At 48.0% G+C, this 11,199-nt stretch overlaps 1 pseudogene; it reads left to right on the top strand.

Moving 5' to 3' along the window:
* Positions 1 to 4,887: 4,887 nt before the first annotated feature.
* On the top strand, positions 4,888 to 5,007 carry LOC136642525 (5S ribosomal RNA; annotated as a pseudogene).
* The last annotated feature ends 6,192 nt before the right edge of the window (positions 5,008 to 11,199 follow it).

Below are 11,199 nucleotides of genomic sequence, written 5' to 3'. Positions count from 1 at the left end.
TCCCCCCTTGGCATACTGGGTGGCAGCTTTGTTCACTGTTGCTAGGGGGCAAAATCCCAAACTGGGATTGCCAAGGAGCAGGTTTAGCCCTTGCTCCAACAATGTCCCTGAGTGCATTCTATAATCTTCTCTATAAGAGTGAATGGCTGCCATAATGCCAGCCTTTTGCAGGAATCTATTTGTGAGATAGAACCATGCTGCTATCAAGACTTCTTTTTTTTTAAATGATATGCTCTGTGCTGATTAGACTTTCATTTCCCTAGTGGCTCACTGGGATTCTGCCTCATCTTGTTGTCCATAAAGCGAGCTAAGGTGCAAGCAAGGAAATCAGGAGCTCAGTAACCACCCTGTCTCGGTAACTACCCTGTAAATTCTAAGATGCCTGGAAAAAGACAGAGATCAGCTAGATAGCCAGCTGGAATTCATTAGCATCTACAGTGTTGCAAAATTCTTGCATGACAAGAGTCTATGGAGTGATGCAAAAATGGCACTCAGTATTCTCAGGCTTCAGCACTTCATGCTGCAGTGCGATACAGAAAATATGTCAAAGCTAAAGCAAGAAGCTTCCCTCAATATTGGTTCAATAGGATGTTAAGCCTGGAGCTGGGATACATGGATTGAGATCCTGGTTTAGCCTAAATTCACTGGCCCAGTTCAAATGATTCTTCCAACCATGGTTTGGAGGATTGTGAATGAGAATTGGCTTCCATGCTCCCTCCTCTCCCCTCTTGTGGCTTCCATCTCCAGTTCCTGTTCCACAATGCGCTAGCTGTACTTTGCTGTGACATCTGAATCAGCAAACAATCAGCGTTTACCCTCCGATGTGGAATTGGAAAACGTGGTTTGAAGTATGCTAACCACGGTTTGTCAATCTGGGTGTCATGGTACAGTGTGGCTTGGGCTGCTCAAGAAATAGAGAGAGAAGCCACACACTACTTGGGAGGGAGGGAGCCCAGGAGCCTTTAACTTGTTTCCAGTTTTCCAGACGGTCATCATCTGAACTGAGCCACTGGGTATTTTAAAGAAGTCTCTCTCTCAGTCTTACTGCCCCCCAAACACCCAGCTGCTATGAGAATGAATACAGTAAAGATGACATTATGTTGCAGTATTGTAAGAAATGCTGTCCTGTTGTGCAAATTGGCCCTTCCTAGGGTGAATAATTGCATGTTGTTAATCAGGGTTGCTTTTTGCCAGGACACCTTGAGTCATAAACACAGCATTGCTAATTAGCCATCACAGTTAGGGGGGGGAAAAATAGCCTGGCCTGCTCTTATGCCTTCAACAACAGCATGGTATATTTTCTTGCCAGAGATGATGTCACTTTCTCCACACTTCTAGGCTGGCCACTGGTTTGGGGTCAGACAGTTGGCATAGTGCTTGGGGCTGGATTTGCCCTGGGGACTTTATTTGTTCTCTTTCTTTCTCTCTTGTACACTGACCCAAGGCAGCTTACAATCAGAGCTAAAACAACAGTCATGGCATACAGTCAAAAGAGTAAACAAAACAACAGAAAGCAGTCTCTATAAATAACAATCTTAGGGCCCAATCCTGTCCAACTTTCGAGGGCTGATGCAGTGGTGCCAATGGGGCATGGACTGCATCTTACGATGGGGTGGCAGTCCGGGAGGCCTCCTCGAGGTAAGGGAATGCTTGTTCCCTTACCTCGGGGCTGCATTGCATCTGTCTCAGTGCTAGAAAATTGGATAGGATTGGGCCCTTTAAAGAGCAAACGTGACCTGAAATAAACAGGTCTTAATCCACCCACCCAGAAGGGCAGTGGGAAGATTTAAGTTCTAATTCAACAGGGAAGGTGTTCCATAATTGTGGCACTGCTCTAGAGAGGACCCTTTCTTTTGTTCCTGCCAACTGAGGACCAAATCCTATCCAAATTTTCAGTGTCGGTTCTGCTATGCCAGTGGGGCGTGTGCTGCATCCTGTGGTAGGGAGGCAATCACAGAGGTCTCCTCAAGGTAAGGGAACATTTGTTTCCTTACCTTGGGACTGCATTATGGCTACACTGGTGCTGGAAAGTTGGATAGAACTGGGCCCTGAGCCTCCAAAACTAGCAACATGCAGTTACTGAGACCTAGTCAATTGAAGGGATTCCTAGTCCAGTCCTAATTCTGCTACCAGGACAGCAGAAACAGCATTTTGGGAGTTGGACATGATGATGGTGGGGAGAGAGACCTGGACTGTTTGTTATTCCTTGGGTGCAAGTACTGCCTCCCTGTGTGCTTGCTCTTGCATCTGCAGAACAGTTTTGAAAATACTGCATGTGCAAATAGTGTACAGCAGAAGTTCCCAAACTGTGGGTCATGACCCAATTTTGGATGGTTCATGAAACTGACAGGGTAGATTAGGTTATGTGCATCAAGGGTTATACAACCTGCTATGGGGGGGGGGGGGGAAGCACTGCTGCCCAATCACCATTAAAGCCACAGAGGCTTGAGCGGCTGGTAATGTGAAACATTTGTTTTAGGTGGGTCCTGATGCTAAAATGTTTGGGAACCACTGATATAGATCATGGGCATCAGAAGGCTTCTCTGGGCTGCCATGAACATTTCACAAGTTGAGAAACACAGAGTGCAATAATCATGTCCTCAGTTGCACTCTAATTCCTGAGCCTCAAAAAAAAAAAAAAAAAAATACCCCAGCTGCTTCTCATGATGCCTAGTCGGAGAAGGTGTTGTCAAGACCATTTTGGGCTTGGGGAAGACAGCACTCACCTCCTCAAGGCACCCACTTGCAGTCACACCTTCAACCCCCAAGCCAGGCACTCAGACACCACCTCCCACTTGCATCTTGTTGCCGATACTGTTGCCAGAGATGGGCAGGGGAGGTGAGGAAGCAGCTTGCCAGGCTTGTTTGGGAAAGCATCTCCCCCAGGCCTGATCTGTCAGATACGAATTTGCTATAATGAGTGACAAGGGAAGGGGAAACCCTCATAGTTTCTTGTCTTCCACCTGATTCCTTGGCCAGGAAGGGAAGGAAAGCCTTGATCACCTGACTGGGATTCTGCCCAGGATGCAGGCCTTAACCCTCATCCTTCCCATTCCCTGTTGCCTGGATACATTGCCAAATATGTATCAGGCTTAGTTTTGGGAATGCTCACCAAAATTCTTTCAGTGGAGCAGCACAACTTCTTCGATTTCACCTCCACCCTCTCTACAGAAGGAATTTCCAGCTCAAATCATGGAAAAAACCTTGAAATGAATCAATTATGCTTTTACACAGGCTCCCTGCCATTCTCATCATCAAATTCCTGTTAGTCCTACTTTAACGCTTTTAATGCTCAATAGCAACTGTTACCCTGCACATGCCTGATCTCATCTGATCTTGGAAGCTAAGCAGGGTCAGGCATGGTTAGTACTTGGGTGGGAGACCGCCGGGGAATACTGGGTGCTGTAGGCTTAAACCATAGTCTTTCGAGACTGAAGGTTGCCAACCAGATACCCCCCCCCCCCGCTGTCATTGTGTGTCACGCTTCTCCTGTTTGGCACATTTCCTTTCTCTCCTGTCTCTTCGCTCTTTCTCTGTACCTTCTGCTCCCACCCACCTGGAACAGCCTCCCTTCTCAAGTCGCTCTTAGCAAGGGAGACATTGAAGGAGGGCAAGTTGGGCACTGGCTCCTCCGTTCCAACTGTTCAGACACCATCTGTGTTTAGACTACACAGGAACACCAAACACATCTCTAGCCAACTCACTGGTTGTCTGCATGAGTGGATATGGCCCTAGATCCATTAGAAACATTTACATACCAGGTATGCATGATTGACTTAATGTAAGGAAAGGAAGGGGGGTTTGGGACCTTTTGGCCTCAACTTTAAGGGAACTTTCTTCCAAAACTTATGTGGCTTTCTTTAGTCAGGAAAATACCATACACCTCTTTCCCTTCCCACCTTTCCTCTGGCTTTTATTTGTGTCTCTCCTTTCCCAACTATTTACTTAGTTGCTGCTGGCCTTGCTCACAAGTGGGCTACTGTTGACCAGGAGGCCTATCTGAAGATGAAAGCAGACAGTGGACAGGCAGAGACCTCTCTGTCTCTACAGGAGATCTGCAACTTCTCCTGTGTAATCTTTTCCCCTATCCTCTCTCAACCTTCATCCTCTGCTTTAGGGGAGAGGGTTGTAGCTCATTAACACCTGCTTTATGTGTTAAGGGTTCTGGGTTCAATCTGAGGGTTGAGCAGGAAACAATCCTTGACTGAAACCCTGGAGAGCCTCTGCCAGTAAATAAACGGCACAGTACTGGACAACATTGTGTTAGATGTGGGACCAGCCCAATACCTCCTGGCACCTGAGGCACCATGCCAAATGGTGCCCCTCCCTTCTTTGGTGTTGCACCAGTCTCTGATCCTGGAGACACTGTCTAGCCAACCATTTTCATTTCCTCCACACTTTGTCTTTCACTCTGTTCCTTTCTTTCCTTTTCAGTTCAGGGAATGGAAAGAGGACCAGTGGAAGAGAAGGGGGGGGGCAGAGGTGAGCAGCTTCCCACCAATTTGTTGCCTAAAGCAGCCACTTCAGTGGGCCTTGTGGATGGGCTGTCTCTGGTGGAGCAGAGCCAGTGGTCCTGAATCAGTACAAGGCAGCTTCCTGTGTTTGGCATCTTGGGGCTTCAGCAAGATGGGGATGCTCCCTGAATCCCCACAACGGACAATACGGAAGGTAGAACTTTAATCCTATCTTCATAATCTTAACACTAATTTATTAATTCCCAAACTGTGTGCTGGGGCACTCTCCAAGAGTCCAGCCACAGAGAAGGTTGCTTGCTGTGTCTCTCTATGAGTTACTGATCTACCAACCTCCTGGGGGTGACTGGATCAGGCAGTCATTCCCAATGCAGAGGTGTAGTAAAATTACTCTCCTTCATCTCTGCAGGTGACAGGTGGCAGCAACTGTTACCCTGCACATGCCCGAGCTCGTCTGATCTCGGAAGCTAAGCAGGGTCAGGCCTGGTTAGTACTTGGATGGGAGACTGCCTGGGAATACCGGGTGCTGTAGGCTTATACCATAGTCTTTCGAGACTGAAGGTTGCCAACCATCTCTGCATGAATTAGTGCTATGGGGTTGCCTCCTTCTGAACAGAGGACATGTCCAAGTCAGTGATTCATGCAGAAATAAAACAGATGGACAACTTAGAGAGGACAGGCAATTCTCACTCCCACAAATTCTGAAGATAAGTGACATGGGACTCCTATCTGAAGGTTGCAAAAAAGTGTGCCTCCGCTATCAAAAGTCTGAGAAACACTGCTCTTGTATGATAAGGGACTGAAAAAAAATAATCACAGCAAATGCTGTTAATGCTGTTTCCTCTTACAATGTCTTACAATGTCTCTTACAAAGTACAAAGTTCAGAGCTAAGGAGGTCAGGAGGGGGAAGGAAAAGAGAAAAATGACAGCATGCTTTCCTATCAGCTGGCACTTGATCAGAACTCATAGCTCACCAGGAAGCTGTTTTCTGAGATCACACTTGCACGTCTGAGTAATCCCAGCTAGCCCACACGTGTTGGGAATTAGATAAGCCATTATGTCCAATTGATGTGATTTCCTACCAGTCTTAAAACATTGGCATCTTTATTATTTTTTTACTTCATCCCAATCCAGGTGGAGCAACAATCGAATCCAAACCAAAGTGTGAAGATGGAGAGCAGGAGTAGGCAACCTTTGGCCTGCAGGCCAGTTCCAGTCCACTACCTGAAATTATCTGGTTCATTGTCCCAAAAAGATATATCCACCCGGCCTGCAGTGGTCCTAAAAAAGAATTCAAGTTCGTAGTTTTGTCTCTGTAAGGCTTACAGTGTAAGCCATAAGAACATAAGAACAGCCCCACTGGATCAGGCCATAGGCCCATCTAGTCCAGCTTCCTGTATCTCACAGCGGCCCACCAAATGCCCCAGGGAGCACACCAGATAACAAGAGACCTCATCCTGGTGCTCTCCCCTACATCTGGCATTCTGACTTAACCCATTCCTAAAATCAGGAGGTTGCGCATACACATCATGGCTTGTACCCCATAATGGATTTTTCCTCCAGAAACTCGTCCAATCCCCTTTTAAAGGCGTCTAGGCTAGACGCCAGCACCACATCCTGTGGCAAGGAGTTCCACAGACCGACCACGCGCTGAGTAAAGAAATATTTTCTTTTGTCTGTCCTAACCCGCCCAACACTCAATTTTAGTGGATGTCCCCTGGTTCTGGTATTATGTGAGAGTGTAAAGAGCATCTCCCTATCCACTCTGTCCATCCCCTGCATAATTTTGTATGTCTCAATCATGTCCCCCCTCAAGCGTCTCTTTTCTAGGCTGAAGAGGCCCAAACGCCGTAGCCTTTCCTCATAAGGAAGGTGCCCCAGCCCCGTAATCATCTTAGTTGCTCTCTTTTGCACCTTTTCCATTTCCACTATGTCTTTTTTGAGATGCGGCGACCAGAACTGGACACAATACTCCAGGTGTGGCCTTACCATCGATTTGTACAACGGCATTATAATACTAACCGTTTTGTTCTCAATACCCTTCCTAATGATCCCAAGCATAGAATTGGCCTTCTTCACTGCCGCCGCACATTGGGTCGACACTTTCATCGACCTGTCCACCACCACCCCAAGATCTCTCTCCTGATCTGTCACAGACAGCTCAGAACCCATCAGCCTATATCTAAAGTTTTGATTTTTTGCCCCAATGTGCATGACTTTACACTTACTGACATTGAAGCGCATCTGCCATTTTGCTGCCCATTCTGCCAGTCTGGAGAGATCTTTCTGGAGCTCCTCACAATCACTTCTGGTCTTTACCACTCGAAAAAGTTTGGTGTCATCTGCAAACTTAGCCACTTCACTGCTCAACCCTGTCTCCAGGTCATTTATGAAGAGGTTGAAAAGCACCGGTCCCAGGACAGATCCTTGGGGCACACCGCTTTTCACCTCTCTCCATTGTGAAAATTGCCCATTGACACCCACTCTCTGCTTCCTGGCCTCCAACCAGTTCTCAATCCAGGAGAGGACCTGTCCTCTAATTCCCTGACTGTGGAGTTTTTTCAGTAGCCTTTGGTGAGGGACCGTGTCAAACGCCTTCTGAAAGTCCAGATATATAATGTCCACGGGTTCTCCCGCATCCACATGCCTGTTGACCTTTTCAAAGAATTCTATAAGGTTTGTGAGGCAAGACTTACCCTTACAGAAGCCATGCTGACTCTCCCTCAGCAAGGCCTGTTCATCTATGTGTTTTGAGATCCTATCTTTGATGAGGCATTCCACCATCTTACCCGGTATAGATGTTAGGCTGACTGGCCTATAGTTTCCCGGGTCCCCCCTCTTTCCCTTTTTAAAAATAGGCGTGACATTTGCTATCCTCCAATCTTCTGGTACCGTGGCCGTTTTGAGGGACAAGTTGCATACCTTAGTCAAGAGATCTGCAACTTCATTCTTCAATTCCTTAATAACCCTTGGGTGTATGCCATCAGGGCCCGGTGACTTATTGATCTTTAATTTATCAATGAGGTCTGAAACATCTTCTCTTTTAACCTCTATCTGACTTAATTCCTCGGTTAGGAGGGGCCGTTCGGGCAGCGGTATCTGCCCGAGGTCTTCTGCCGTGAAGACAGATGCAAAGAACTCATTTAATTTCTCTGCCATCTCTAAGTCTCCTTTTATCTCCCCTTTCCCTCCCTCACCATCCAGAGGGCCAACCGCTTCTCTGGCGGGTTTCCTGCTTCTAACATATTTGAAGAAGCTTTTATTATTCCCCTTAATGTTGCTGGCCATGCATTCCTCATAGTCTCGCTTGGCCTCCCCTATCACCTTCTTACATTTCTTTTGCCACAGTTTATGTTCCTTTTTATTCTCTTCATTAGGGCAAGACTTCCATTTACGGAAGGAAGCTTCCTTGCCCTTCACAGCCTCTCTAACTTGGCTGGTTAGCCATGCGGGCACTCTCCTGGATTTAGTGGAACCCTTCTTTCTTTGCGGTATACACCTCTGCTGGGCCTCTATTACTGTTGTTTTAAGCAGCCTCCATGCACTCTGGAGAGACTGGACTCTTTTTACCCTCCCTTTCAACCTCCTTCTAACCAGCCTCCTCATTTGAGGGAAGTCCGCCCGTCGGAAGTCAAGGGTTTTTGTTAGAGATTTGCCTGGTATTCTTCCCCCAACATGCATGTCAAAACGGATCGCAGCATGATCACTGTTCCCCAATGGCTCAGTAACGTTTACATCTCTAACCAGGTCCTGCGTACCGCACAAAATTAAATCCAGAGTCACCTGTCCTCTGGTGGGCTCCGTGACTAGCTGATCTAAGCCACAGTCATTTAGCACGTCAAGAAATCCGGTTTCCTTATCGTGACCAGAACACAAATTGACCCAGTCAATATGAGGATAATTGAAGTCCCCCATGATTACAACCCTGTCCTTCCTTGTCACCTCCCTGATCTGTTTCCTCATTTCAAGGTCCCCATCAGATTTCTGGTCTGGAGGACGATAGCACACCCCCAGTATTACATCGCTGCTCAAGCCTGGTAATTTAACCCACAGAGATTCTACGGTGGAGTCGGACCCACCTTCAATCTCTACTTTGCTGGATTCTATCCCTTCCTTAACATAAAGGGCCACCCCACCTCCAACACGCCCCTGCCTGTCCCTCCTGTAGAGTTTATAGCCCGGGATTGCGGTATCCCACTGATTCTCCGCATTCCACCAGGTTTCCGTTATGCCCATTATGTCAATATTTTCCCTTGTCACCAGACATTCCAGTTCTCCCACCTTTGCTCGTAGACTTCGGGCATTCGCATAAAAGCATTTATTACACGGAATGCCCCAGGATGGGCTGCTTATTCGCTCCTTTGTCCCCGCATCCTCTCATTGTGCCAAACCGTCTATCACATCCCATCTCCCTACCTTTCCCAATTTCTTCTCCTACCCTGCCTTTGTCTTGTTGTTCTCTAACCTCCCCATCCTCATCCCATAGGGATGAGGAGTCCCGAACCGGATGCCCCTCGGCTCCTGTCGGCCTTCCCCCAGGGATCAGTTTAAAAGCTACTCTGCCACCTTTTTAATGTTATGCGCCAGCAGTCTGGTTCCATTCTGGTTCAAATGGAGCCCGTCCCTCTTGTACAGGCCCCGCTTGTCCCAAAACGTTCCCCAGTGCCTAACGAATCTAAACCCCTCCTCCCTACACCACCGTCTCATCCACGCATTGAGACCCCTGATCTCCGCCTGCCTAGCTGGCCCTGCGCGTGGAACAGGTAGCACTTCAGAGAACGCTACCTTTGAGGTCCTGGCTTTCAGCTTCCTGCCTAAAAGCCTAAATTTGGCCTCCAGGACCTCCCAGCTACACTTGCCCACGTCGTTGGTGCCAGGGCTTTTCAAACTGGGGCGTTGTGACGCCCCAGCCTGTGGGCCCTGGCCTCTGCCCCTTAATGGGCGGGGGCAGTTTGGAGGCAGGGAGGAGGCAGTGGCGCGATCCCCAGGATCGCGCTGCTCAGGGGGCTGCAGGGGCTTGGGAGCACTAACCCAGGCCTCCTGCAGCCTCCCCAGGGTGAGGGGAGCCCGGTGCGAACCTTTGTTAGGGTTCCCCGCAGCAGTGAAGGTGGAGTGATCACGCGCCAGTTCTGCTTTAGCGGAGGCGGGGCGCGATCGCTCTGCTTTTACATTCACTGCTGCAGGAAGCTCTAACAAAGGCTTGCACCGGGCTTCCTGCACCCTGGGAAGGCTGCAGGAGGCTTGGGTAAGTGCTCCCAAGTCCCTACAGCCTCCTGAGCAGCGCGATCCTGGGGATCGCACCACTGCCTCCCCCCCGCCCCTGCAAGAACTTACAGTGGCTCAAACTCTCCTGGAGAGTTTGAAAACCACTGGTGTTAGCAATCCAAGGGCAGAAGCTTCCTTTGAGCATCCTTCTTTGTCTGGGCATGTGTCTCTCCTCACTATGCCCATCTTTTTTTTTCTTAGCTCTATGGACTAATTGGAAGATTTGCATATGTGCATTGAACAAGCATGTGTTCTTACTGTTGATGGACCTGATACCTGCCTTTATGTGGAAGACGGTTACCTATCCCTGGTGTAGAGGAAGACCTTAACCCAAAGTTTCATCCAAAGCTACTAGCAATCGGAAAGCTGAGACAGAAGCAAATCAGAAGCCACAACCAATTTCCAATTCGGTACAGCCTGTCTAGGATTATTGATTTTGTGGTTTCTTTGATTTCCCCTGGATAATTATGATGGAATTTCTTCCCAGAGGCCAGGGTCATGACCTTGGTTATGCCGATTACTGGTATTGGGGTCATATTGTACTATGCATTGTTCACGTATATAATGCAGTTCTTCTTTATGGATCTATCAGTTAAGAGAAATGAAGGGGAAGAAAAGAGTACCATATTGAGGCCTAAGTTCATGGAATACATGGTAATGGGCTATGTCAGATGTTCTCAAACTGTGGGTTAGAACCCACCAGTGGGTCACAACCTGATTTTTGGTGGATCTTGAAACTGACAGGCTGATATCTGACAAGGTAAATGTGCTGAGCATTATGGAAAGAGAAGCAGAGCAGCAGCATATGTACATTTACTCGCAAGTAGGCAAGAATGCCTTGGTCCACTTCGAAGGGCAGGCCAAGGGGAATGTAATGTCACCAGAATGGTCCTGATCCGATGAATGCATGCCCCAACAAACTATTGAGAAGGAAGTCCCCACCCCAAGCTGACAAGGAAAATGTACTGGTCCTTATAGAAAGCTAAAGTGAGTCACAGGCATGTTTACTCATGAGTAGGTGAGTGTGCCTCCACTCCTATTGGAGGCCAGGTGAAGAGGAATGCATGGCCACCAAGTTTGGCATCTTCTTGAAGCTAAGCAGGGTCAGGCCTGGTTAGTACTTGGATGGGAGACCGCTTGGGAATACCAGGTGCTGTAGGCTTATATACCATAGTCTTTCGAGACTGAAGGCTGCCAACCATGTACATTCCAGGGTTCTCAGAGGCATTTGGCTAGTCATTTTGGAAACTGGATGCTGGACCAGATGGATCCTTGGTCTGTTCCTGGAGGGTTCTTTGGATGTTTCTGCCAGGGAACTGGAGAGCATAAAACACTTGCTATTTTCTTTTCTTCAAGCAGTAGCTTGCCAAAGTCGAAAACATTGCTCCTTGAACTCTGTTCTAAACATGATGAACCTTCAGTTTGGCCTCTGTCTTTCCCTGAAACAACTGCTTCCTGAAG

The sequence above is a fragment of the Tiliqua scincoides genome, chromosome 2, assembly GCF_035046505.1.
Source record: "Tiliqua scincoides isolate rTilSci1 chromosome 2, rTilSci1.hap2, whole genome shotgun sequence".
In the NCBI taxonomy this organism is placed as follows: Eukaryota; Metazoa; Chordata; class Lepidosauria; order Squamata; family Scincidae; genus Tiliqua; species Tiliqua scincoides.
The sequence above is the reverse complement of the archived record's forward strand: the minus strand, read 5'-3'. Positions and strand labels throughout refer to the sequence as shown.